The sequence below is a fragment of the Hylobates moloch genome, unplaced genomic scaffold (genome assembly GCF_009828535.3).
Source record: "Hylobates moloch isolate HMO894 unplaced genomic scaffold, HMol_V3 SCAFFOLD_9, whole genome shotgun sequence".
Lineage (NCBI taxonomy): Eukaryota > Metazoa > Chordata > Mammalia > Primates > Hylobatidae > Hylobates > Hylobates moloch.
The window spans coordinates 123,957,817-123,982,048 of record NW_026652284.1 but is presented as its reverse complement, the minus strand read 5'-3'; the positions used below and the strand labels follow the sequence as shown (position 1 = coordinate 123,982,048).

At 50.3% G+C, this 24,232-nt stretch overlaps 1 long non-coding RNA gene and 1 pseudogene across 1 annotated transcript; one reads left to right on the top strand and one right to left on the bottom strand.

The window, feature by feature from the left end:
• Positions 1-668: 668 nt before the first annotated feature.
• Positions 669-1,422, bottom strand: LOC131384159 (uncharacterized). Its single transcript, XR_009214737.1, has 2 exons — positions 1,330-1,422; positions 669-809 (listed from the first exon to the last, which is right to left on the bottom strand). It is a non-coding gene; the product is annotated as an uncharacterized LOC131384159 (long non-coding RNA).
• A 3,124-nt stretch (positions 1,423-4,546) lies between these two features.
• On the top strand, positions 4,547-7,006 carry LOC116813872 (uncharacterized; annotated as a pseudogene).
• Positions 7,007-24,232: the final 17,226 nt, after the last annotated feature.

Below are 24,232 nucleotides of genomic sequence, written 5' to 3'. Positions count from 1 at the left end.
ATGAAATGCAAACTAAAATTACCATGGAGGCTCATTTCATATCCAGTAATTTTGCAAAATGTAAAGATAGACATTCTCAGATTGGGTGAGGATGAGAGGATTATATATAATCATAAATATATTATTTTTTTTTTTTTGCGACAAGGTCTTACTCTGTCTCCCAGGCTGTAGTGCAGTGGTGTGATCCTGGCTCACTGCAACCTGGGCCTCCAGGGTCCAAGTGATTCTCCCACCTCAGCCTCCCAAGTAGCTGGGATTACAGGCGTGCGCCACCATGCCTGGCTAACTTTAGTATTTTTTGGTAGAGACAGGGTTTTACCATGTTGGCCAGGCTGGTCTTGAACTCCTGACCTCAAGGGATCTGCCCGCCTTGGCATCCCAAAGTGCTGGGATTACAGACATGAGCCAACAAACCCAGCGTGGCTATATATATGATTCTTGAAATTTTTATTTTATTTTTTATTTTTTGAAAATTATATTTTAAAAGTAAGGGAACGGTGAACACATTTGTAAGAGTGGATTCATCTGCAGGCAGGAGCGGAGTTAGGTGGGGATGCAATAGTATTGGTGACATGCGAGCTCTTACATTCTATTGTCCTAAGGCACATGTATATTACATATGTTCTTTTGTACACAATTTTTAAAAGAGATTTTTATGCATCCAGCAATTCCTTGAGCTTCACCAGTTTATTTTCATTTGTTAAATTTAACATTTTATTTTTAAAATGAAATGTATAAAATATCTCTGCTGTTATAACATTCTCTCTCTCCATCTCTTTCTGCCTCTTCATAATTATGGAAATTTACCCCTGTAAAAATGGAGAGAGAAATATTTGGATTATTCATCAAATGTTTTCACATTTGTTATTTCTTTTTTCAGTTTTGTTTTGTTTTTTTAGAAACAGGGTCTTGCTTTGTTGCTGAGGCTGGAGTGCAGTGGTGCCATCACGGCTCACTGCAGCCTTGACCTCCCCAGGCTCAGGTGATCCACCCACCTCAGTCTCCTGAGGAGCTGGGACGACAGGCACTAATTTTGTGTGTGTGTGTGTGTGTGTGTGTGTGTGTGTAGAGACGGAGTCTCACCATGTTGCCCAGGCTGGTGTCAAACTCCTGGGCTCAAGTGATCCTCCCACCTCAACTTCCCAGAGTGCTGGGGTTTAAGGCAGGAGCCACTGTGCCTGGTCTGCACGTTTATTTCTGAATAGTGGGATACTGGAATATTGGATGACTTGTGATCTGCAGCTTTTTCCTTTGATTTGGGGGCGTTGCTTACAGGTTGTATGAGTCAGGTTTTGTTCGTTGTTTTTCTGCTACCCAGTAGCTGTCTACCTTTCCTGTGCAGGTGGAATCCTCTGCTGCTGAGTCCTTCCGGCGGGCCCTCCATAGAAGTGCATGTTTCCTGTCTCTGTTCTCTTACTGCTGAGAGTATCAAAGGAGTGTAGAACTTTAAACAACGGCACGGTCCTTGAAGGAGAATCATCCTTCTATTCCCAGATCAGCTAAATATTTTTAAATTCCCAAATCAAAACTTGAGGGACTTTTTGTGACTCTGTTGAAATGAATTATCATATCTTGTATAACAAAAAATTACCAGTTTAAGTCCCCACTGTATTCATATATTAAAAGAGGGATAACCACTCTGCCTCTAGGGCTTGTGGATTTTGTTTCTGTTTGGAGGATCACTTGGCTAATGTGTTAGTCTGTTTTTGCATTGCTACAAAGGAACACCTGAGACTGGGTAATTTATAAAGAGAAGAGGTTTACTTGGCTCATGCTTCCACAGGCTGCGCAAGCACGGCACCTGCATCTGCTCAGCTTCTGGGGAGGCTCAGGAAGCCTTTACTCATGGTAGAATGTAAAGGAGAAGCAGGTGTGCCACATGGCAAGTGGCAGAGCAAGATGGATGCCAGGCTGTTTAACCAACCAGCTCTCATGCAAGCTTGTGAGCTCACAGAGTGAGAACTCATTACGGTGAGGGGGGCACCAAACCGTTCATGAGAGATCTGCCCCCATGACCCAAACACATCCCACCAGGCCCCACTTTTGACATTGGGGATCACATTTCAATACGAGATTTGGAGGGGACCAAACCATATCAGCTAATAAATATAAAATACTTAGAGCAGGGTTTCACACACAATAAGCATTCAACAGATGTTAACTACCATTATCATATTCTTACCATCATTATAAGAAAAGCTAGGCCGGGTGCGGTGGCTCATGCCTGTAATCCCAGCACTTTGGGAGGCCGAGGCGGGCAGATCACGAGGTCAGGACTTTGAGACCAGCCTGGCTAACATGATGAAACCCCGTCTCTACTAAAAATATAAAAATTAGCCAGGCATGGTGGCGGGCGCCTGTAATCCCAGCTACTCGGGAGGCTGAGGCAGGAGAATCTCCTGAACCAGGAGGCAGAGGTTGCAGTGAGCTGAGATCGCGCCACTGCACTCCAGCTTGGGTGACAGAGCAAGACTCAGTTTTAAGAAAAGAAAAAGAAAAGGAAAAGAAAGGGAAAAGAAAAAGGAAAAGAAAAGAAAGAAGGAAAGGAAAGGAAAGGAGGAGGGTCATGAATTTCCTACCACAACAGCCTGTCAGAGAAAATACAGCATCATGAGGGGATTGCATCGACTAATTGCACAGTCTGAGACTTCATTCTCCAGTTTTATTTCACTAGAAAATGGTGGTTTTGGGGAATGTATACGTCATTGTCAGCTTAATCAGAAGGTGACTCCCTTTGCAGCTGCTGTTTCAAGTGTGTTCTCCTTAATGAAACAAATCAATACAATTTACCACCTGTTATGCAGTGACTGATCTGGTAAATATTTTTTCCTTCCTCAATCAACATTCACCAGAAGCAAGTTGCCCCTCCGTGGAAGTGGCATCAGCATATCTTCCCATCTTATCATGTCCACAGGGAGCTTGGTGGTCTCAACACCCCTGAGATGATCTTGACAGTGCAGTACACTGATGAGGGCACAGGGATAGGACCTGGGAAGCTTTCGGAAGCAGTGGATGCCCTGGCTGCCTAGTGAGATGCATGCCTGGCAGATGGGCACAGCTGGCCACACAGGGCCTGGCTCCTGGGTAAAGCTCTGAACACCCAGCTGTCTACACGGTGGTCCTCAAACTTTCTTTGCTTTTCTTTTCCCTCCCTCCCTCCCTCCCTTTAGATGGAGTTCCACTCTTGTTGCCCAGGCTGGAGTGCAATGGCGCGATCTTGGCTCACTGCAACCACTGCCTTCTGGGTTCAAGCGATTCTCCCACCTCAGCCTCCGGAGTAGCTGGGATTACAGGCGCCCACCACCACGCCTGGTGTATTTCTATGCTGACATCTAAAGTTTTTCCTAACAAGTTTAAATGGTTACAAAGGATCAGATTTCTGGTATACCGATACATTTTAAAGTAAACTCTTACTTTGCCAATGGGATACAAATACCATAAATGATTGGACACCCATAATCACACTTTTTAGACACACACAAGCTCTACAATAAGTAGAAATGGTATACTGTGTTACTCTCCTTGAAATACAATATCTATCCCACTCTTCTTTATATCTGCCCTATAGAGAGAGAATGTATACATCACATATGTTAGGATATATTTCTATCCTAATATATGTTATGCTTTTTATTGCAGATCCTATAACACTTCCTGCAAAAAAAATTGAAATTTATTTTCTTTTGAAATTTAATTTTTAAAACCTTACATATAGCTATAAGGCTCCATGTTTATGGGCTGGAGTGTAGTGGCATGATCTCAGATCACTGCAGCCTCGACCTCCCTGGGCTCAAGCGATCCTCCTACCTCAGCCTCTGGAGTAGCTGGCACTACAGGCAGCTAATGCTTTTTTAAAAATGCTTTTGGTAGAGCTGGGGTCTTACTATGTTGCCCAGGTTGGTCTCGAACTCCTGGGCCGAAGCGATCCTTCCGCATAGGCCTCCTAAAGCTCTGGGATTACAGGTGTGAGTTACCCCGCCAGGCCGAGTTGTCATTATGGCTGTTAGTATGTAATTGTTCAAAAACAGATAAATATATTACAAGATTTGGACACGTAAAAAACAAAAGTTGGGTCAGAAAGGTAGAAACAGTGGAGCCGACGGGGTCAGAGTCGGAGGCATCGCGTCCGCGCGCAGCTTCCCCAGGCGGGAGCGGCAGGCAGGGGCCGGGCGTCTCCGGGACTCCCAGGGGAGACGGGAGGCCGTCCCGCCACGAGGCTGGAGCGGGGCCCCGGGGGTAAAGCGTGGCGGGGGGCGCCAGAGGAGCAGGGTGCCCGCAGGAGACGCTCCGGGTCCCTTCTCGGGCGCGCGGCTCCGGGGACGGGTCCACCTCCAGCCCTACCCGGATCTGCGCCCCAGGAGTCCCCGCCCCGCGCTCTGCTGCTCCTGGCAAAACCCGCACTGACGCCCTAGTTCAGGCTGGGTCTTCGGGGCCGCGCGCCTCCCTGACCGTCCTCGGCGCGCACCAGGAGGTCCCGGCCGCGCTGCTCCTGCGCTCAGCAGCTGGTCCCGCCCCGCGCAGTCTTCCTAAGTCCAAAGTCGGCCCCATGCCACCGCGCTGGGCTGCGCCCCGCCTCTCCCGGGCCCGCCTGCGCGGCGATGACCGGCTCCTGGGAGGGCCCCGCCGCGATGCAGAGCGCAGAAAACCCCCGCTGCTCCTCTGCTCCAACCCGGGGGCATCGCTGCTTCCGGAATCATCTCCGTGCGAGCTCAGGGTCCTTCTTGTTACTTTGGACTTATAATAGCTGTTTGGCCATTCTTCATAAACACTTTAGTATTTATTGTATTTATTTTGGACGCAGGGTCTCCCTCTGTCGCCCAGGCTGGATTGCAGTGGCATGCTCAGGGCTCACTGCAGCCTCAGCTCCCAGGCTCAACCGATCCTCCCACCTCAGCCTCCCGAGAAGCTGGGACTACAGGCACCTGCCACTATCAACGCCCGGCTTTTTTTTTTTTTTTTTTTGGTAGGGATGAAATCTCATCATGTTGCCCAGGCTGGTCTTGAACTCCTGCACTGCAGCGATCCACCTGCCTCAGCCTCCCAAAGAGCTGGGATTACAGGCGTGAGCCACCATGCAAGCCCTACAATTTTAAATACTTACATGTAGTAAGTTCTCAGTTTCCTGACTGTACTCTGCTAGATGCAGTACTTGGCACCAGAAGGTGCCAGGAGACAGACCCTAAAAGATATAGTTGTGCAACTGATTTGGTTGTGTTCCTGTCCTTGTCCTCACCTGTGGTTGACAAGAAAGCCGGGCTCCCTGGGCTCTCAGGTGCACAGGACTTGCCCTCCCAGCCTCCCACAGGAGCCACTGCCCCTTCAGTGGGGTGCTCCACACAAGGGCGACATGCTGCGCTTTCAGGGCCCACAGAACACTGATTCTGGTGAGCGCCAAATTCTGGGGCCCCAAAACACCATGGTGGTCCACCAGTCAAAGTGGAGACTGATGGTCAGGGATCATGCAACTGTGGTCCAAGTTCATCTCGAGCTGGGCCTGGGAGTTCTGCAGAGCCTGCCTGTGGTCACTTTGCAAGCTCCTGAGCGTGTAGCTAAAAAGACATCCCAGAAACCGGCGGCATTCTCACATCAGCTCTGCGACCCACAGGGTTACGGCTGTCATGGTATAAAAAGTTAAATGGAAGCCCTGCAATTTTTCTTTCCTACCAGGTTAATGAACTCAAATCTGCATGTCTGGTGAAAATGCCGAGGTTAGTGCTACCCTCAAAAGATGTGAAAGATGCAGGGCTGGTGATCTCCAGCACAGCCCCCACCTGACTCCCTAGCTGGGCGAGGCGGAAGGCAGGCATCCTTGGAGAACGTTTGTGAATTTTCAAAAAGCTCAGCAGGTGGCTATTCCAACTGCACCTGCTGCTACAGATGTGATATATTTTCCGGACCAAATCAACATGACCCCTGGCACCTGGAGTGAGCCATTGGCCTGGAAAATGCTTTTCTCCCTATAATCATTCACAAGGATGGGGCTGCTGGACATGTGGGGCCCTTGCCCAGGCTATCCTCATCCATGTCCTCGGCAGCACCTTCAGGCAGGAAGAGCGGGAGTGAGACATAGGACTCTCCTCCAGGTTCAAGACCACGACCAGCCCAGCCCGTGGCAAGTGCAGGTTAACCTGGGCAGTAGCAGTCGCCCGAGGAATCAGTGCCAGAACTCTGTTCAAGGGAAGCTCCTCATCATGGATGAATCAGGCTATGTTTGTGAGAGGAGGGATTTGCTGGTGCAGGGCTGTAACGTCCACATCCCCAGTGTGAAGCAGTGCTGCTGTGATGGCTGCTGGCCATGTCTCTTGCTGCCTGCAGCCCAGCCAGGAGCTTCTCCTGGAGCATCGTGGCGTTCCAGAACCTCTTCATGGCAGTCGAAGATCAGTATTGAGTCATGTCCGGCCAAATGCAGGACCTCATCCCAGGGCCTCATCCCACCGATCAGGACCCCATCGCAAAGAATTGCTATGGAGAAAGCCCCCCGAGCTCTTCCCGGCATGGCGGGTGCAGCAGATGCTCTCCAGCTTGGGTGAGGAGCTCGTCTCCTGGGGCCCAGCTGCAGCACTCAGGCCAGGCCATGGGAAGAAGACGAAGGCAGCGCAGGGAAACCTTGGCTTTGACCATCAATCATGTTGTCATCTTTGGCCTCTGTGAAGCAGCTTGGAAACTCCAGCTGGTCCCATCGGGGAAGGAAGAAACCACAGCGAGGCTCCGGCAGTGCTGGTTCTTGGAGGACTGGACACTGGGACCTGCACAGGGACCTGTGACTCATGTTTGTCGGGGGCCAGGTGTCACTGCCAGTTTTGATCCAGGCCCCTTCATTGTAAAATTATTTATTGGATTCCTTTGGAGTAGTGGGAAAATTATAATGTTTTATGTAGGAGAATGCCTTGTCATTCTAGCTGAAAATGTTCAAGGAAAGTATTTTTGTTGTTCTTGTGTTCTCAAGTTTCATGAGTTAAATCATCCCTTCACCCAGATAAAATGTTTCATCTTTTTTTTTTTTTGAGATGGAGTTTCACTCTTGTTGCCCAGGCTGGAGGGCAATGGCGCATTCTTGGCTCACCACAACCTCTGCCTCCCAGGTTCAAGCGATTCTCCTGCCTCAGCCTTCCAAGTAGCTAGGACTACAGGCATGCGCCACCATGCCCAGCTAATTTTGTATTTTTAGTAGAGATGGAGTTTCTCCATGTTAGTCAGGCTGGCCTTGAACTCTTGACCTCAGGTGATCCACCTGCCTTGGCCTCCCAAAGTGCTGGGATTTTAGGCGTGAGCCACTGCGCCCAGCCTGTTTTGTCTTGTAGTATGTGAAAAATAATAATTTGCAAGGATAACCAGAAACAGTTTACTTTTACATAATAGGGCTGACAAAACACCCTCACATGCTTGTCTCACTGCTGGGTCAGTGCTACCACTCTCTGAGGTCATCTAATCCAGACATCTTTATTGTCTTGACCCCCACAAGCATGAACTGATACACTATATTAGTGAATTTATCCTGATTGGACTAAATGAACACAGAGTAGCAAATACCTTGGATGCCTGAGTAAGAAATAACATTTTCAAGCCATGAAAATTCGGGGTCCTACAATGTCAGTGAAGTTTCTAGGAATCCAATAGCCTGGGGCATGTTAGAATATTGCCTAAAAGAGGAAATACACCAGGCACAGTGGCCTGTAAAATCCCAGCTACTCAAAAGGCTGAGGTGAGAGAATTGCTTGAGCCCAGGAGTTCTAGGCTGCAATGAGCTATGATCATTGCCACTCCAGAGTGGGTGACACAGTGAGACGCCGTCTCTAAAAAAAAAAATTTTAAGATGAAAGACACATTGTGGCCAGGCGCAGTGGCTCACGCCTGTAATCCCAGCACTTTGGGAGGCCAAGGCGGGTGGATCACGAGGTCAGGAGATCGAGACCATCCTGGCTAACATGGTGAAAACCCCGTCTCTACTAAAAATACAAAAAATTAGCCGGGCGTGGTGGCGGGCAACTACAGTCCCAGCTACTTGGGAGGCTGAGGCAGAAGAATGGCATGAACCCGGGAGGCGGAGCTTGCAGTGAGCTGAGATCACACCACTGCACTCCAGGCTGGGTGACAGAGCGAGACTCCGTCTCAAAAAAAAAAAAAAAAAAAAGAAAGACACATTGTGAACCTTACACTACCTGCCACTATAAACCAGGCATATCTGCAGGCCTATGTGCTTTTTCAAAGGCAACACTGGAGCCCTGCAACCCATTCACTAAATAGTTCATGGTCTGCTGGCTTTCAGTTGGCCCCTGGGCAAGAAAAGGCTCTGCAGTAAGACCAGCATTCAATGCCACCTGCTTCACCACTTGAGCCTTATGACTCAATAGATCAGTGACACTCAGATTGTCAGTTGCACATATGAATACTGTTTGAAGCTTCTGGAGAAACCCAGTAAGAAAATCACAGCACAGAACCCTAGAGTTTTTTTTTTTTTTTTTTGAGATGGAGTCTTGCTCTGTAGCCCAGGCTGGAGTGCAGTGGCGCAATCTCAGCTCAGTGCAAGCTCCTCCTTCCGGGTTCACGCCATTCTCCCGCCTCAGCCTCCCGAGTAGCTGGGACTACAGATGCCCGCCACCACGCCCAGCTAATTTTTTGTATTTTCAGTAGAGACGGGGTTTCACCATGTTAGCCAGGATGGTCTCGATCTCCTGACCTCGTGATCCGCCTGCCTCAGCCTCCCAAAGTGCTGGGATTACAGGCGTGAGCCACCGTGCCTGGCCAACCCTAGAGTTTTAGAGCAAAGTCATGCCCTCGTCTGCATAAAACTTTTTTTTTTAGACAGGGTCCTATTCTGTCGCCCAGGCTGGAGGGCAGTGGTGCAATCACAGCTCACTGCAGCCTTGACCTCCCAAGGCTCAAGCAGTCCTCTTGTCTCAGCCTCCCAAGTGGCTAAGACTAAAAGTGTGCACCACCACACCCAGCTATTTTTTTTTTTAATTTTTTTAATAGAGACACTGTCTCACTGTGTTGCCCAGGCTGGTCTGAAACTCCTGGGCTCAAGCAATCCTCCTGCCTCAGCTTCCCAAAGTGCTGGGATTACAGGCGTGAGCCTAAGCTATTCTTCTTTTGAGAAAAAAACTCTGGTTTGCTATGGGGCCCTGGCGAGCACTGATGCGTAACCACAAGACTCCCAATAACGCCACCATTTGGGGTAGTCATCATGAACCGATAGTACCAGACCCACCAAGCCATGAGGTTGGGCGTGTGAACCAGCAATTCATCACGGAATGAAGATGAAACATAAGAAACTGGGTTTGCGAAGGTCCTGGCAGCTCAGATGCCTGTGACACGGGGTGCTCCTCCATCATCTCCTCCCTCTTGATCCACACCAATGGCATCATGGAAAGCTCCTCATGATCACCTGACTGACAAGGAAAGAAAAGCAGCCCTGCTTCTCAGACAGTCCCTCGTGGTGTACTGAGCTCCAGCCTTAAGTCAGGAGTGTGCCTGGCAATGAGAAGCACTTTGAGCTGTGAATTTTGTTGTCCACTTTGTCGGGACTAAGAGATCCATGGAAGAAAATCTTGACTTTGTTCCTGGCGGTAGTTAATGGTTTGGCTAGATACCAAAAAGAGCAGGCTTGGGAGATCGGTAAGAAGCATATCTGGGAAAGAGGATGTGGGTGGACAGCACAGAATGTGAAGATGTTGTGCACCTTTGCAAATGTCCACCAGGGTCATGCATTTTGGGGAGAACGTACCAAGAGGTATCATCAGGAGGACGACGCCATGCACTGTGGATGGCGGTCATACTTTCCAGCCACCTTCATGCTTTATCAATGAGCAGCAGCAGAGATGGGGGCTTTGCATGGGCTCTACAACATAGAGCTTCCTCCTCCCAAGGCTGCCACCACTGAACACTGAAACTTCCAGCAGCAGAGATGGACACTGAGCCCCCAGCATGGCTCCACTTCCGGGGGCTCCGCCACCTGCCAGCAGGCTGACCACACTGAACCCTTTCCATCATGAAGGGGCACTGCGTGTCCTCACTGGAGGAATGGATTCTAGATATGAATTTGTTCTTGACTGCAATGATGTTGCCCGTGCCACCATGAGTTTATAAAATATTTATTCCGGCCAGGTGCAGTGGCTCACACCCGTAATCCTAGCACTTTGGGAGGCCAAGGCAGGCGGATCACTTGAAGTAAGGAGTTAGATCAGCCTGGCCAACATGATGAAACCCCATCTCTACTAAAAATATAAAAATTAGCCTGGCATGGTGGCAGGCGCCTGTAATCCCAGCTACTTAGGAGGCTGAGGCACAAGAATTGCTTGAACCCGGGAGGCGGAGGTTGCAGTGAGCCAAGATCATGCCATTGTACTCCAGCCTGGGGACAGAGCAAGACTCTGTCTCAATAAATAAATAAATGAAATATTTATTCCACATCATGGTAACATACACAACATTGATGCTAAGGAACTTATTTTCCAGCTAACTTCTTTCCCATGGAATGCACTGGTCTTACTAGGTACCCTGGCTCAAGAGGAGCTGGCATGATAGAATGGTTTAGTGGCCTTAAGACCTGGTTGCAGTGCCAGTTGGGAGATTGTATCCTGAGACTATATCATTGTATCTTATGGGATGCAGTATGTGCTTTGAATCAGTGACTAATTTATGGTGCTGTGGGGGAAAGCTCTATAATGGCCCCGGCTATCCTTGCTCCTGGTATTCATGCCTTGTGTAGTTCCTTCCCCTTGAGTGTGGGTGGGGCCTGTGACTTGCTTCTAACCAAGAAAACACAGCGAAGGTAATGGGATGTGATGTCCATCATTCCTGTAATTACGTTACATAAGAGTGCTACCTGGCTGGGCGTGGTGGCTCACGCCTGTAATCCCAGCACTTTGGGAGGCCGAGGCGGGCGGATCATGAGGTCAGGAGATCGAGACCATCCTGGCTAACACAGTGAAATCCCGTCTCTACTAAAAATACAAAAAAATTAGCCGGGCGTGGTGGTGGGCACCTGTAGTCCCAGCTGCTCAGGAGGCTGAGACAGGAGAATGTCGTGAACCCAGGAGGCGGAGCTTGCAGTGAGCTGAGATTGGGCCACTGCACTCCAGCCTGGGCGACAGAGCAAGACTCCATCTCAAAAAAAATAATAATCAAAAATAAGATTGCTACCTTTGTCTTGATGGCAGACTCTCTCCCCTGCAGGCTTTGATGAATTAAGTGCCATGTTGCAAGATGCTCATGCAGAGGCTCATGTAGCAAAACTGACATCTAGCAAGACATGGGGGCCCCTCAGTCCAACTGCCCACAAGGAACTGAATTTCATCAACAAGCATGGGAGCCTGCAGGCGCATCCTTCCCCAGTCGACCCTTGAGATGAGAATGCAGCCCTGGCTGAAACACCTTGGCATTAGCCTTGTGAGAGGTGCTGAGCCAGAGGATCCACTTAGGCTGTGCCAGGACTCCTGACCCACAGAAACGGCCGGATGATAAGATAGTCATGAAGTTTGTGGTCACTTGTTAAGCAGCAATGGCTCCTGAGGGGCAGACGAAGCAGCAGCAGCCACTGTCATGGCCCCTCCCCACATTGTTGCAAGCCCCTCCCCCTCTGGCTGAAGTGACTTCCAGGGATGTAAAGAGCTGGTGCCTTTTTTCCCTCTTAATTTTTCTCTTTTTCTCTTCTTAGGAGCCAAACATGAAAGGCTAGGACATTCAAAACAACTGTATATACTGGGGAAATTAGAAAGTGACCATAAATGCCAAAGAAAAACTCAGAAGAGTCCCAAGAAGACCTTATGTTTATACCCCAGCTGAGCCTTGGAAAGCGACAGCCTACAACAGTAGGAAAGAAAAGAAAAGCAAAACCCAGCAAACCCTGGGGAAGGAGGCGAGTCTGATTTCCAGAGTTACCACATTATTAGATTCAAATGTCCAGTTTTCAACAAAAGTTCACAAGGCATACAAAGAAACAGGAAAGTATGGCCAATTCAAAGGAAAACAAAAATAAATCAACAGAAACTATCTCTGAAAAGCTGGGCACAGTGGCTCACACCTATAATCACAACACTTTGGGAGGCTGAGGCGGGCGGATCACCTGAGGTCAGGAGTTCGAGACCAGCCTAGCCAACACAGTGAAACCCCCGTCTCTACTAAAAATACAAAAATTAGCCAGGTATGGTGGAGGGCGCCTGTAATCTCAGCTACTTGGGAGGTTGAGGCAGGAGAATCACTTGAAACTGGGGAGGCAGAGGTTGCAGTGAGCCGAGATCATGCCACTGCACTCCAGCCTGGGAGACACAGCAAGACTCCGTCTCAAAAAAAAAGAAACTTTCCCTAAAAATAACCTTGATGGCATGGCTACTAGACAAAGACTTTAAAACAATTATCTTAAAGAACTCAAGCACTAAAGGAAGACATGGAAGAAGTCAAGAAAATAATGTATGAATGAAATGGAAATATTAACAAAAAGGCCAGGTGCGGTGGCTCACACCTGTAATCCCAGCACCTTGGGAGGCTGAGGTAGGTGGGTCACTTGACCCCAGGAGTTGAAGACCAGCCTGGGCAACATAGCAAAACCCTGTCTTTACAATAAATAAAAACAAAAACAAAAATTAGCCAGGCATGGTGGCACACACCTGCAGTCCCAGCTACTCAGGAGGCTGAGGAGGGAGGATTGCTTAAGCCCAGGAGGTCAAGGTTGCAGTGAGCTGTGACTGTGCCACTGCACTCCAGCCCAGGTGACAGAGTGAGACCCTGTCTCAAAAAAAAAAAAAAAAATGAAGAGACTAAGAGACCTGTGGGACACCATCAAATGGGCCAACATATACATTTTAGGTACCTCAGAAAGAGAAGAAAGAGAAAGGGGCAGAGAGAATACAGTCATGCATCACTTAACAACAAAAATATGTTCTGAGAAATACATCCTCGTGTGATTCAACATTCTGTGAACATTGTAGAGAGTACTTATACAAGCCTACATGGTATAGCTACTGTATACTTAAACTATATAGTATATAACTTATTGCTCCAAGGCTACAAATATGTACAGCATGTTACTGTATTTAATACTTAGGCAATTATAACACAATGGTAAGTATTTGTGTATCTAAGTACATATAAACATAAAAAGTACAGTAAAAATACAGTATTATAATATTTGAGGACCACCAACATATATACAGTTCATTGATGACCAAAATGTCATTATGCAGCTTATGACTATGTTTGAAGAAATACTGGCTGAAAACTTCCCAAATTTGATGAAAGACATGCATATAAACATCCAAGCAGCTCAAGTAACCCCAAGTAAAATGAACTCAAAGAGACCCACACTGAGACACATTATAGTCAAACTTTTGAAACACAAAGTTAGAGAGAATCCTGAAAATAGCAAGAGAGAAGCAACTTGTCACATACAAGGGATCCTCAATAAAATGACAAGCAGATTTTTCATCAGAAACTTGGAGGCCAGAAGGCAGAGGGCCAATATATTTAAAGTGCTAAAAGAAGGGCTGGGTGCAGTGGCTCACGCCTGTAATCCCAGCACTTTGGGAGGTCGAGGTGGGCAGATCACCTGAGGTCAGGAGTTTGAGACCAGCCTGGCCAACATGGTGAAACCCTGTCTCTACTAAAAATACAAAAATTAGCTGGGCCTGGTGGCAGGTGCCTATAATCCCAGCTACTCGGGAGGCTGAGCCAGGAGAATCACTTGAACCTGGGAGGCAGAGGTTGCGGTGGGCCAAGATTGTGACATTGCACTCCAGCCTGGGCAACAGAGCAAGGCTGTCTCTCAAAAATAAAATAAAATAAATAAAAATAAATAAAGTGCTGAAAGAAAAAAAAACTGGCAAAAAAAATCCTATATCCAGCAAAACTATCCTTCACATGTGAGGAAGAAAATAAGACATTCGCAGATAAACAAAAGCTGAAGGAGTTTGTTAGCACTAGACCTGCCCTGCAAGGAATGCTCAAGGAGGTCCTGCAGGTTGAAATGAAAGGATGCTAGATGGTAACTCAAAACCGTTAAGAAGAAATAAAGATCTCAACAAAGGTAAACATATGGGTAACTTCTATGTCTGTTTTCTATAGGATTTAAGATATATATATAGATATATATATAGAGAGAGAGAGATATATATATATATATATACACTTTTTTTTTTTTTTTGAGATGGAGTCTCGCTCTGTTGCCCAGGCTGGAGTGCAGTGGCGCGATCTCGGCTCACTGCAACCTCTGCCTCCCAGGTTCAAGTGATTCTCCTGCCTCAGCCTCCCAAGTAGCTGGGATTACAGGCACCTGCCACCACACCCGACTAATTTTTGTATTTTTAGTAGAGACGGGGTTTCACCATGTTGGCCAGGTTGGTCTTGAACTCCTGACCTCAGGTGATCCATCTATCTTGGCCTCCCAAAGTGCTGGGATTACAGGCCTGAGCCACCATGCCCAGCCCACATTTTTAAATTATTAGTTTAAAAGCCACTATTACTATAATTTTGGTTTGTAACTCCACTTTTTTTCCTAGATAATTTAAGATACCAGTGCATTTATAAGAATTATGTTTTAGGGTACACAATGTATAAAGATGTAATTTTGTGACATCAGCAACTGAAAGGACTGGAGACAAAGCTGTAAAGGAAGAGAGTTTTTTATGTTGTTGAAGTTAAGCTGGTATAAATTCAAACTGGAGAGTTAGAACTTTAGGATGTTAAATGTAAACCCGATAGTAACCACAAAGAAAACCTACAGAATATATATCAAAGGAATTGAGGAAGAAATTCAAACATTTCACTACAAAAAAATAAACTAAACACAAAAGAAGACAGTAATTCAGGAAATGAGGGACAAAAAATGTTATATGGCATATATAAAACAAATAGCAAAATGACAGAAGTAGGTCCTTTCTTGTCAGTAATTATTTTTGTTTGTTTGTTTTTTAGAGGTGGGGTCTTGCCCTGTCACTGTGGCTGGAGTGCAGTGGTGCAATAATAGCTCATTGTAACCTCAAACTCCTGGGTTCAGGTGATCCTCCCATCTCAGCCTTCCAAGTAGCTAGCACTACAGGCACATGCCACCATGCCCGGCTGATTTTCTGTAGAATGTGGCCCAGGCTGGTCTCCAAATCCAGGCCTCAAGCAACCCTCTCATCTCAGCCTCCCAAAGCACTGAGATTACAGGCATGAACCACTGTGCCCAGCCTCTCCTTATCACTGATTACTTTAAATGTAAATGGATTAAACTCTCCAATCAAAAGACAGAGATTGGCAGGATGGATAAAAACCCCTGATCCAAGTATATGCTGTCTACAAAAGATTCACTTTAGATTAAAAAACACAAACATTGAAAATGAAAACATAGAAAAACATATTCCATGCAAATAGAAACCAAAAGGGAGCAGGAATGACTGTACTAGTATCAGACAAAATAGATTTTTAAATCAAAAAAGTTCACAAGGGAGGTCAGGCACGGTGACTCACGCCTGTAATTGCAGCACTTTGGGAGGCTGAGGCGGGCAGATCGCCTGAGGTCAGGGGTTCGAGACCAGCCTGACCAACATGGAGAAACCTCATCTCTACTAAAAATACAAAATTAGTTGAGTGTGGTGGTGGGTGCCTGTAATCCCAGCTACTTGAGAGGCTGAGGCAGGAGAATTGCTTGAACCCAGGAGGCGGAGGTTGCAGTGAGCCGAGAACATGCCATTGCACTCCAGCCTGGGCAACAAGAGCGAAACTCCACCTCAAAAAAAAAATAAAAAAATTAAAATTTTAAAAAAGTTCACAAGAGACAAAGAAGGACATTATATATCAAAAAAGTTCAATATAGCAAGAATATATAATAATTATAAATATGTATGTACCTAATGTCTGATCATCAAAATATATGAAGCAGGCCAGGCATGGTAGCTTACACCTGTAATCCCAGCATTTTGAGAGGCTCAGGCAGGCAGATCACCTAAGGTCAGGAGTTTGAGACCAGCCTGGCCAACATGGTGAAACCCTGTCTCCACAAAAAATACAAAAATTAGCCAGGCGTGGTGGCAGGCACCTATAATCCCAGGTACCAGGAGGTGGAGATTGCAGTGAGCCAAGATCATGCCACTGCACTCCAGCCTGGGCAACAGAGCGAGACTCCATCTCATAAATAAATAACATCGTGAGAGAGTACTCTGAGCAATTATATGCCAACAAATTGAGTGACCTTGATGAAGTGGACAAATTCCTAGAAACACAAAACTTACCAAGACTAAATCATGAAAAGGCCAGGCGCGGTGGCTCAAGCCTGTAATCCCAGCACTTTGGGAGGCCGAGGCGGGCGGATCACGAGGTCAGGAGATCGAGACCACTACCCAAGGAAACCCTCTCTACTAAAAAACAAAAAAAAATTACGGGCAAAAAAAACAAACTAAATCATGAATAGAAAATGTGAATAGACATATAACTAGCAAGGAGATTAAATCAGTAATCAAACATCTCCAAACAAAGCCTGGGCATGGTGGCTCACACCTGTCATCTCAACACTTTGGGAAACCAAGGTGGGAAGATCACCTGCGCCTAGGAGCCCAAGAGCAGTCTGGACAACATAGTGAGAACCCATCTCTACAAAAAATTAAAAATTTAGCTAGGCCTGATGGCACACACCTGTAGTCCCGGCTACTTGGGAGGCTGAGATGGGAGGGTGGCTTGAGCTCCAGAAGTCGAGGCTGCAGTGAGCTGGGATTGTACCACTGTACTCCAGCCTGGGTGACAGACTGTGCCCCTGTCCCCCCCTCAAAAAAAAAGAGAGCAAGAGCAACCAAAACCAACATAAACAAAGAACACTCGACAAACTAGAAAGAGAAATTTATTCCGCCTGATACAGAGCACTTAGGAAAAACCAACAGCAAACGCCATCCTCGACGGTAAAAGGCTAAAGAGTTTTTCTCTAAGGTCAGGAAGAAGGCAAAAATGCCTGCTCTTGCCACTCTCAGCACAGTGCTGGGAGTTCTAGACACAGCAGTTAGGCAAGAAAAAGAAACCCAAGACCTCCAAATTGGAAAGGAGGAAGTAAAATTATCTCTGTTTGCCAATGATACGATTTTATATATATTAATAGAAAACCCTAAAGATTCCACCAAGGTTCCAGGCACGGTGGCTCACGCCTTTAATCCCAGCACTTTGGGAGGCCGAGGTGGAAGGATCGCTTGAGGTCAGGAGTTCAAGACTAGCCTGGGCAACATAGTGAAGCCTCATCTCTACAAAATAAAAAAAAGAACCGGGGCCTGGTGCTGTGTGCCTATAGTCCTAGCTACTCGGGAGGCTGAGGTTGGAGGACTGCTTGAGCCCAAGAGGTTGAGGCTGCACTGAGCCATGATCACTGCACTGAGGCATGATCACAGCACTGCACTCCATCCTGGGTGACAGAGCAAGACCCTGTCTCAAACAACAACAGTAAGAAATGCATGAATGAGGCTGGGTGCAGTGGCTGAAGCCTGTAATCCCAGCACTTTGGGAGGCCAAGGAGGGCAGATCACCTGAGGTCAGGAATTTGAGACCAGCCTGGGCAACATGATAAAACCCCGTCTCTACTAAAAATACAAAAATTAGCTGGGCATGGTGGCACACACCTGTTATCCCAGCTACTTGGGAGGCTGAGGCAGAAGAATCGCTTGAACCCGGGAGGCAGCGGTTGCAATGAGCCGAGATCGCCCCACTGCACTCCATCCTGGGTGACAGAGCGAGACTCCGTCTCAAAAAGAAAAAAAAAAAAAAGGAAATGCAGGAATGAGTGAAGTCCTGGCATCTTTCAGGAGCTCTGTGGTGACTGTCTTTTGCAAGCTCGGGTTGATATTGGGGAAACAGCCAGAGAACTGATTGCCCTAATACCAACTGGGATGTGGGATTCTGGACGAGGTCAGTAGGGTGTTGCGGACCCAGTGAGTATGATCATAGACACATCAGGCTCTGCCAGCCAGACAGCAGCTGCCACAGTCTCTCACCCAGTTTCCAGATTTGAGTGAAATTCAGACTCACAGCTGCCAAACTGAAGAGGAGGCTGGACACCCTAGGGCATGGGGCTCTCCCAATACAAAGCATGCCAACCACTCCCACCAGTTACGCTCCTACTCTGTCCCCGAAGGGGTCTGTGGCCATTTACCAGGGTTAAGTGTCACCGACATAGAGGGGTACAGAGAGGCTTTTCGAGGACGGGAACATGGTGTGTAGTGGGACACTGACATTGATGCCAGGACTTTGAAAGGATCACCATGCCCCTCTGTTTATAGAAGTCACGGAAGGCACTGTGGCCCGAGTCCATCTCTAATGGGTCCAGTGGGTCTGTAGATCTGCCCTGTTTATTGGGATACACACTGTGGAACTTCCTCCCTTCAGCAAGACAGTGAGCCTGATAGAAGGAGTGCTTTGCTTGAGGAATTGCGGAGGTTAACACCAACATCAGAGACCAGGGAGGCAGGTGTGGTGGTTTCCATCTCCATTAGATTCAGCTGCCTGGCCTTTGCAAAAACAAATGTCTAATGACCATGGGTGACCGACTGCAGTCAACTTGAAGAGGCAGCAGGGCCAGTGAGAGCTGCCACGCCACGAGTGGTCTTTTTGCCGCAGCAGATCAACATAGCCTCTGTACTTGGTGTGTGACTAGCATCTTGGCAAATTCTCTCTTCTCAATATCCTCGCTCAGGAGGCTCAGCAGCAGTTCATCTTCACCGGCAGACAGCAGCACTCCTTCCAATGCAATCACAAGGGTCCGTAAAGGTGGAAGAGGAGCCAGGCCTGGTGGCTCACGCCTGTAAGCCCAGCTACTTGGGAGGCCAAGGCAGGAGGATCGCTTGGGCCTAGGATTTCGAGACCAGCCTGGGCAACATAGCCAGATGCTGTCTCAAAAAAACAAAGAAAAGAAAAAAAAAAGGAGAGAGAAAGGCTGGCTAATGGAAGCAGATGAACGGGTGGCCCAGATGTTAAATTTAGCAGAAAAGAGCTTTAAATAGATATTGTAAGTATATTAAGGAAAATATGAATGAAATGGACACTAATATGGATAATTTTCAAAAAGAAACTAAAATTTATTAAAAGTGAATCCAGTGGCCAGGAGTGGTGGCTCATGCCTGTAATCCCAGCACTTTGGGAGGCCGAGACGGGCAGATCACAAGGTCAAGAGATCGAGACCATCCTGGCCACCATGGTGAAACCCTGTCTCTACTAAAAACACAAAAACTAGCTGGGTGTGGTGGCGGGCACCTGTAGTCCCAGCTACTCGGGAGGCTGAGGCAAGAGAATTGCCTAAACCTGGGAGGAGGAGGCTACAGTGAGCCAAGCCCCAGTACACTCCAGCCTGGCAACAGAGCGAAACTCCATCTCAAAAAAAAAAAAAGAAAAGAAAAGAAAAGAAAAAGAATCCAATGGGTATTCAGAAACTAAAAACTACAATATATGAAACTAATGTTTCTGATCTCACTTATCTGTAAATGGCAGCATAATTATTCACACGACAAAATCATTTTTTAAATATACACTATAAGGCAGATGTCGTTTCAGTCACTTCTGAAGCAGGCTTCATGGCCTGGTGTTAAATGTCCTGCCAGATCTACAAAAGTTCAGCTTAAAGAACACACCCAAGACGATGCATTTCCAAGTGCAATCGTAATTCCACTGAGCAAACGAGGAGGGGACGTACGTCTAAATGCTAAACAAAGATGCATTCTCGAGGTGTTCCATCTTATCAGCAAAATCCAGACTGGAAGACTCAAGTCAAACAGCCCAAGTCCTTGAGAAGAAAAATTGTAAAGACGAAAAAAAGATGGAGAAAAACCCATACAGTTACACTGAAAGAGGCCTGCCGGACGTGGGAGCACACACCTGTAGTCCCAGCTACTCAGGCTGAGGTGGGAGGATCACTTACACCCAGGAGTTGGAGGCTGCAGTGAGCTAGAGTTACACCTGGGAATAGCCCCTGAACTCCAGCCTGGGCAAGACACCTGACCCCGTCTCAAAAAAAAACAAAACAGAACAAAAACCCAAACCAAAAACAGTGGAAAAGGGAGGCAGAAGTGGAGAGCCAGAGGGAAGGAAACCCGCAGCATGGCTGGCTTTCCTTGATGTCAGCCTGGCGAGGCCGTGCCCGGTGGCCACGCTGCAGAGCTGGTAGATGTGGCAGCTGCTACAGTGGCAAGGGGACACAGGCACAGGGACCTCCCCATCTCCTGGGCATCTCAATGGTCCCAGGAGTTCTGGGGGGTGGGGGATAAAGCATCCAGTGAAGGGGTCCATAGATCTAGGCTGTGCCAGGACACTGTAGGGCAAAAGATAGATTCTGGCACCCGTGCCTCCGTCCAGCAAGAAAGACCCTGTGCTTGCCAGGCCCCTTAGCACCGTGACAGCAGCACAGGCCATGTTTGGGACCGTCCCCAGTGTGGCCCAGGGCTGCTGGCTAAGGTGGAAGTTGCCAGGCTGCTTGGACCACACTGTCTGGTTGGAGGATCCCGCATGCAGGAGATAGGGTGGGTGTGTATCCTCTGGCAGGCCCCCCTGTGGAGCCTCCCACAGGTTTCTGGGGCTCTGGGGCTCTGGGGCTCAGCCACACCTTCCTGGTGGAGGCTATTCTTCTTTTGGAAAGCAGCTCCTGGAATGCTACCTTCCCAGGCTGGGTTTCCCAGCTCCACAGTCACACCCGTGGGCAGCCCAGCAGCCATCTATTGCGTGGTGGAAAAGGTGTTTGCGGTGTTTGCCAGGCCCAGCCCAGACGACACAGGCGAGTCCCGGGGCCCAAGTGTCTACATCGCATTCGCCCCTTTTGCAGCTCAGATGCCTCCTGGGGAGGGCACCGATGCAGAGGAAAGGCTGGCAAAGGCTCCCACACCAACTCCAGCCTGACCTCCCCGTACACTGTAGTCCCATGCAGGGAGGTCCTGGGGGGCAGCAGCAAGGGACAGCCCCCGGGGGGCACCTGATCACCCACTTCCTGTGGGTGGGAAGAGTCACTCAAGCGCTATGTATCACTGACTCCGGACACCAGTGAGGGCTGGGCTGGCTCTCCAGGGCCTGAAGTGAACAAGCCCTGGGCAGCGGTGATGCAGACAGCTGGGAAAGGCTGGGGGGTGGGTCTGTGAGGAGCAGGGAACACCAAGCTCAAGGAGAGGCTCTGCATCCTGTGGGGACGCCCCTAGAGAGAGTCGGCCGCAGCGAGGGCACAGACAGGCACGTGGACATCATGACTGCACCATGGACGTCAGCCAGCAGGCCCCGGGGCAGAGTGGCGTGGGGGCAGGAATGGTGGCTATGCCAACGGCATGAGCTCATTTTCCAAGACTGATCTAGAGCAGGTCCCAGCCACGCAGAACAAGCCCTCTTTACAGATCACCAGACGTGGGGAGAGCAGGCCTGCAGGCCGAGAGGAGGAGGCTGGGGAAGGCGTGCTCTGTCTGGATGGACTTCCTGGAATAGCCTCCGAGTGCAAAAATAGCGTGTCCATGTGATGGCGACCAGGTGTCCCCGCGGCACAGAAAACGCTGAGTCAGCGGCATGGACTCCTCCGAAGGCACGTGAGCTGGGTGGCCACGGCTGTGGGCTGCAGCCTTGCACGTCCTCAAAACTAAGTGCCTAGCCCTGAGCCTACCGTCTGGAGGCAGAGCAGTTTCACTTGACACTTGCTGCTCTGAAGGGCACACAGTCTGTTCTGGCTGAAATAGACTTCCTAGCAGATGTGTAGAATCCCCCCGGCCAACCCCACCTGTGCAGTCCTAGCACCCCCGGCAGCCCTGCTTCTGAGCTGGAAACCCACTTTGTAGCAAAAAGAGGCACCATGGCAGGGGTCACGGGGCTCCCTGTGTCTTGGTGTCACTTTCTCCAGGTGCAGGCTCCTGATGGGAAGGCCTGAGGGTCAGTGTGGCCAGGATGCAGCTCCTGGCTCTGTGGCCTGCAGTCTGAGTTTCCCTCGACAAGACGGAGCTCCCTGGTCCTGTCTGCCCCACACCCTGCAGTGCGGCTGAGGCCCCAAGACGCCTAGCCAGTGAGGCGGGGCTGTCCTGGAGGAAGGCTAGGAGTCCACCGCAAACTACAGAAAGCAAAATGGGGGCATCCCTGCCTTTCCATGACACCGAGAGCAGAAGAGCGGCCTCTTGGTTTCCCACCAGGAGCCTGCATCTGCAGAAAGTGACACCCAGACACAGAAATGATAGGAGGCGGTCCCAGGCAGAGCCTCGGTGCTGGCCTTCAGTGACAGAAGGGACATCTTCCCCAGATTCTCCTAGGGCCTGGCCTTGTGTTCCCTGCTTCCTCTCATAGCTGCCTCTTGCCAAAGTCAAATCCCCAGCTACTGGACACGCTCCACCACTTACATACCACGGGGCCTTCCGCGGCGCTGCTCCCGCACACCTGAGGCTCTTATCAAACAACTGCCACTACTTCCGTTCTCAGGACGGGGTCAGGCTCCTTATCCTGACACCTGGGGCAGGGTGGCGGGGTACACAGGCGATCAGGCGATGGGCGGTGCCGGGCCTGGGCTGGGGGGGACAGCTGGCTGCTGGTGCCAGGCCTGCATCTGAAGGCTTCGGAAGCATCGCCCAGGCCCAGCAGGGGCACACCAGGGTCAGACCTGATGTGGGCCGAGAGGTCCCGTCGGCTCCGTGGAGAGGAGCCCAGGGAAGAGCAGGCAGAACCGTGGGTGAGGCAGGCCCGCGGCACCAGCGCAGAAGCAGGAGGGCGGGCAGCGGCGAGGACAGAATGAGCAGTGAGGGAGGCAGCGGGTGCGTGGAGACCGACGACGAGTTCGCGTTGGGAGGCGCTGCTGAGCCTCAGGGCGGTACCGGGCCCGGAAGAAGGTTTGAGCGGCCGACCCCGGTCGGGAGCAGCGCAGGGTCGGAGCTGCAGAGCCTGAGAAGGCGATCCGGGCCCAAGGCGACGCGCAGGGCCCCGTTTCCTGCCACCAGAGAGCGGCGCGCGCGGGGCGGGCACGACGCGGCGGACCCGGGATGGAGGCGGCCCCGACCCCCGCGAGGGCGAGTGGCGCAGGGCAGGGTCTTCCCGAGAGGCCACGCACCCGGGCGGCGGGCAAGTGGAGCACCAGGAGGTGGGCGAGAGCGGGGCGCGGCGGGAGGGGCTCGGGCGTGTCGCGGGCCTGCGCCGAGCGCTCACAGGTGCGCGTACACGCGCACTCCCACACGTGCACGCACCTGCACACGCGCACAAGCACACGTGTACATGACACGCAAGCGCGCGCCCACACCGAGCGTGTCCCGGCCCAGGGCAGCCCCCTGCCAACAGCTCACCCGCTCACCCCCAGCGGCGCGGGACATGCGGGCTCTCACCTGTGGGGGCCTGTGGGCTCTCAGCCGGTGCGGGCTGCCTCGCCTGCCGGCCCGCTTTCCTCTGCGGCGGGCGGTTCTCCCAGGCTTCCCTAAGGGAAAACGACCGTCAGTGAGCTTGGGGTGAGAGGCCCCCATCCCCATTAGTCTCAAGAGACACTTACGGGGCACCGAAAGGGCCGTGCATCCTGGCAGAGAGGGAGCCCCCACCCGGGCCTCCTCCCGAGGGAAGCACACGGACAACCTTGAGGAGCACGGGCTCCTCCAGCAGCACATACTCCACTGCACGGGGGGCCTCGGAGAGGCACAGGCGAGAGCCAGCCAGCAGGAACGCACCTGGCCTCTTGTGGGCCCAAGGATGGGCAGATTGTGCCGCTGCTAGAAGGGCCTTGTGGGCTGGCAGTGCTGCCTTGCTGGCCCTGCCCCACCCCTGACACCGTCCCCCACCTTGTGCCATGTCCCTCCCCCAGGCCCTTCCGGTCTCTGTGTGTCCAATTCGGTCTCTGTGTGTCCAATTCGGCACTCCCCTGGCAGGTGGCTGTCCCTCTGCTCCTGAGCTTCTGGGGCTAGGACTCAACAGGGGCGGGAGCACTGCTCCAGGCAGGCTTGGGCCAGGCGGGCCAGGCAAACCAGTCAAGCCAGTGTGGCTGAGCCGGCTGGGATGGGGCCCTGGGCGTGGGTGTGAGTCAGCAGCCCCGAGCTGGGGAAACGCTAGGGAGGAGGCCACTAGAGCCCACCCTCCCAACAAGAAGCCCAGAGGACGCCGGCATTTGGGGCTAGCCCTGCACCCCCACCTCCAGCCTGGAGACCCAAAGGCAGCTCTGGTCCAGTCAGGCCCTTGTTGCAGTGCGCAGGACAGCCAGTCCCCAGCCGGGATGGCACCAAGAGCCCCCGCCCCACCTCCATGACCGCCAGGACTTTTCTCGGGGCCCCACGTCAGTTCACAAAGCGCCATGCAGGCCTTTGAGGGCCCA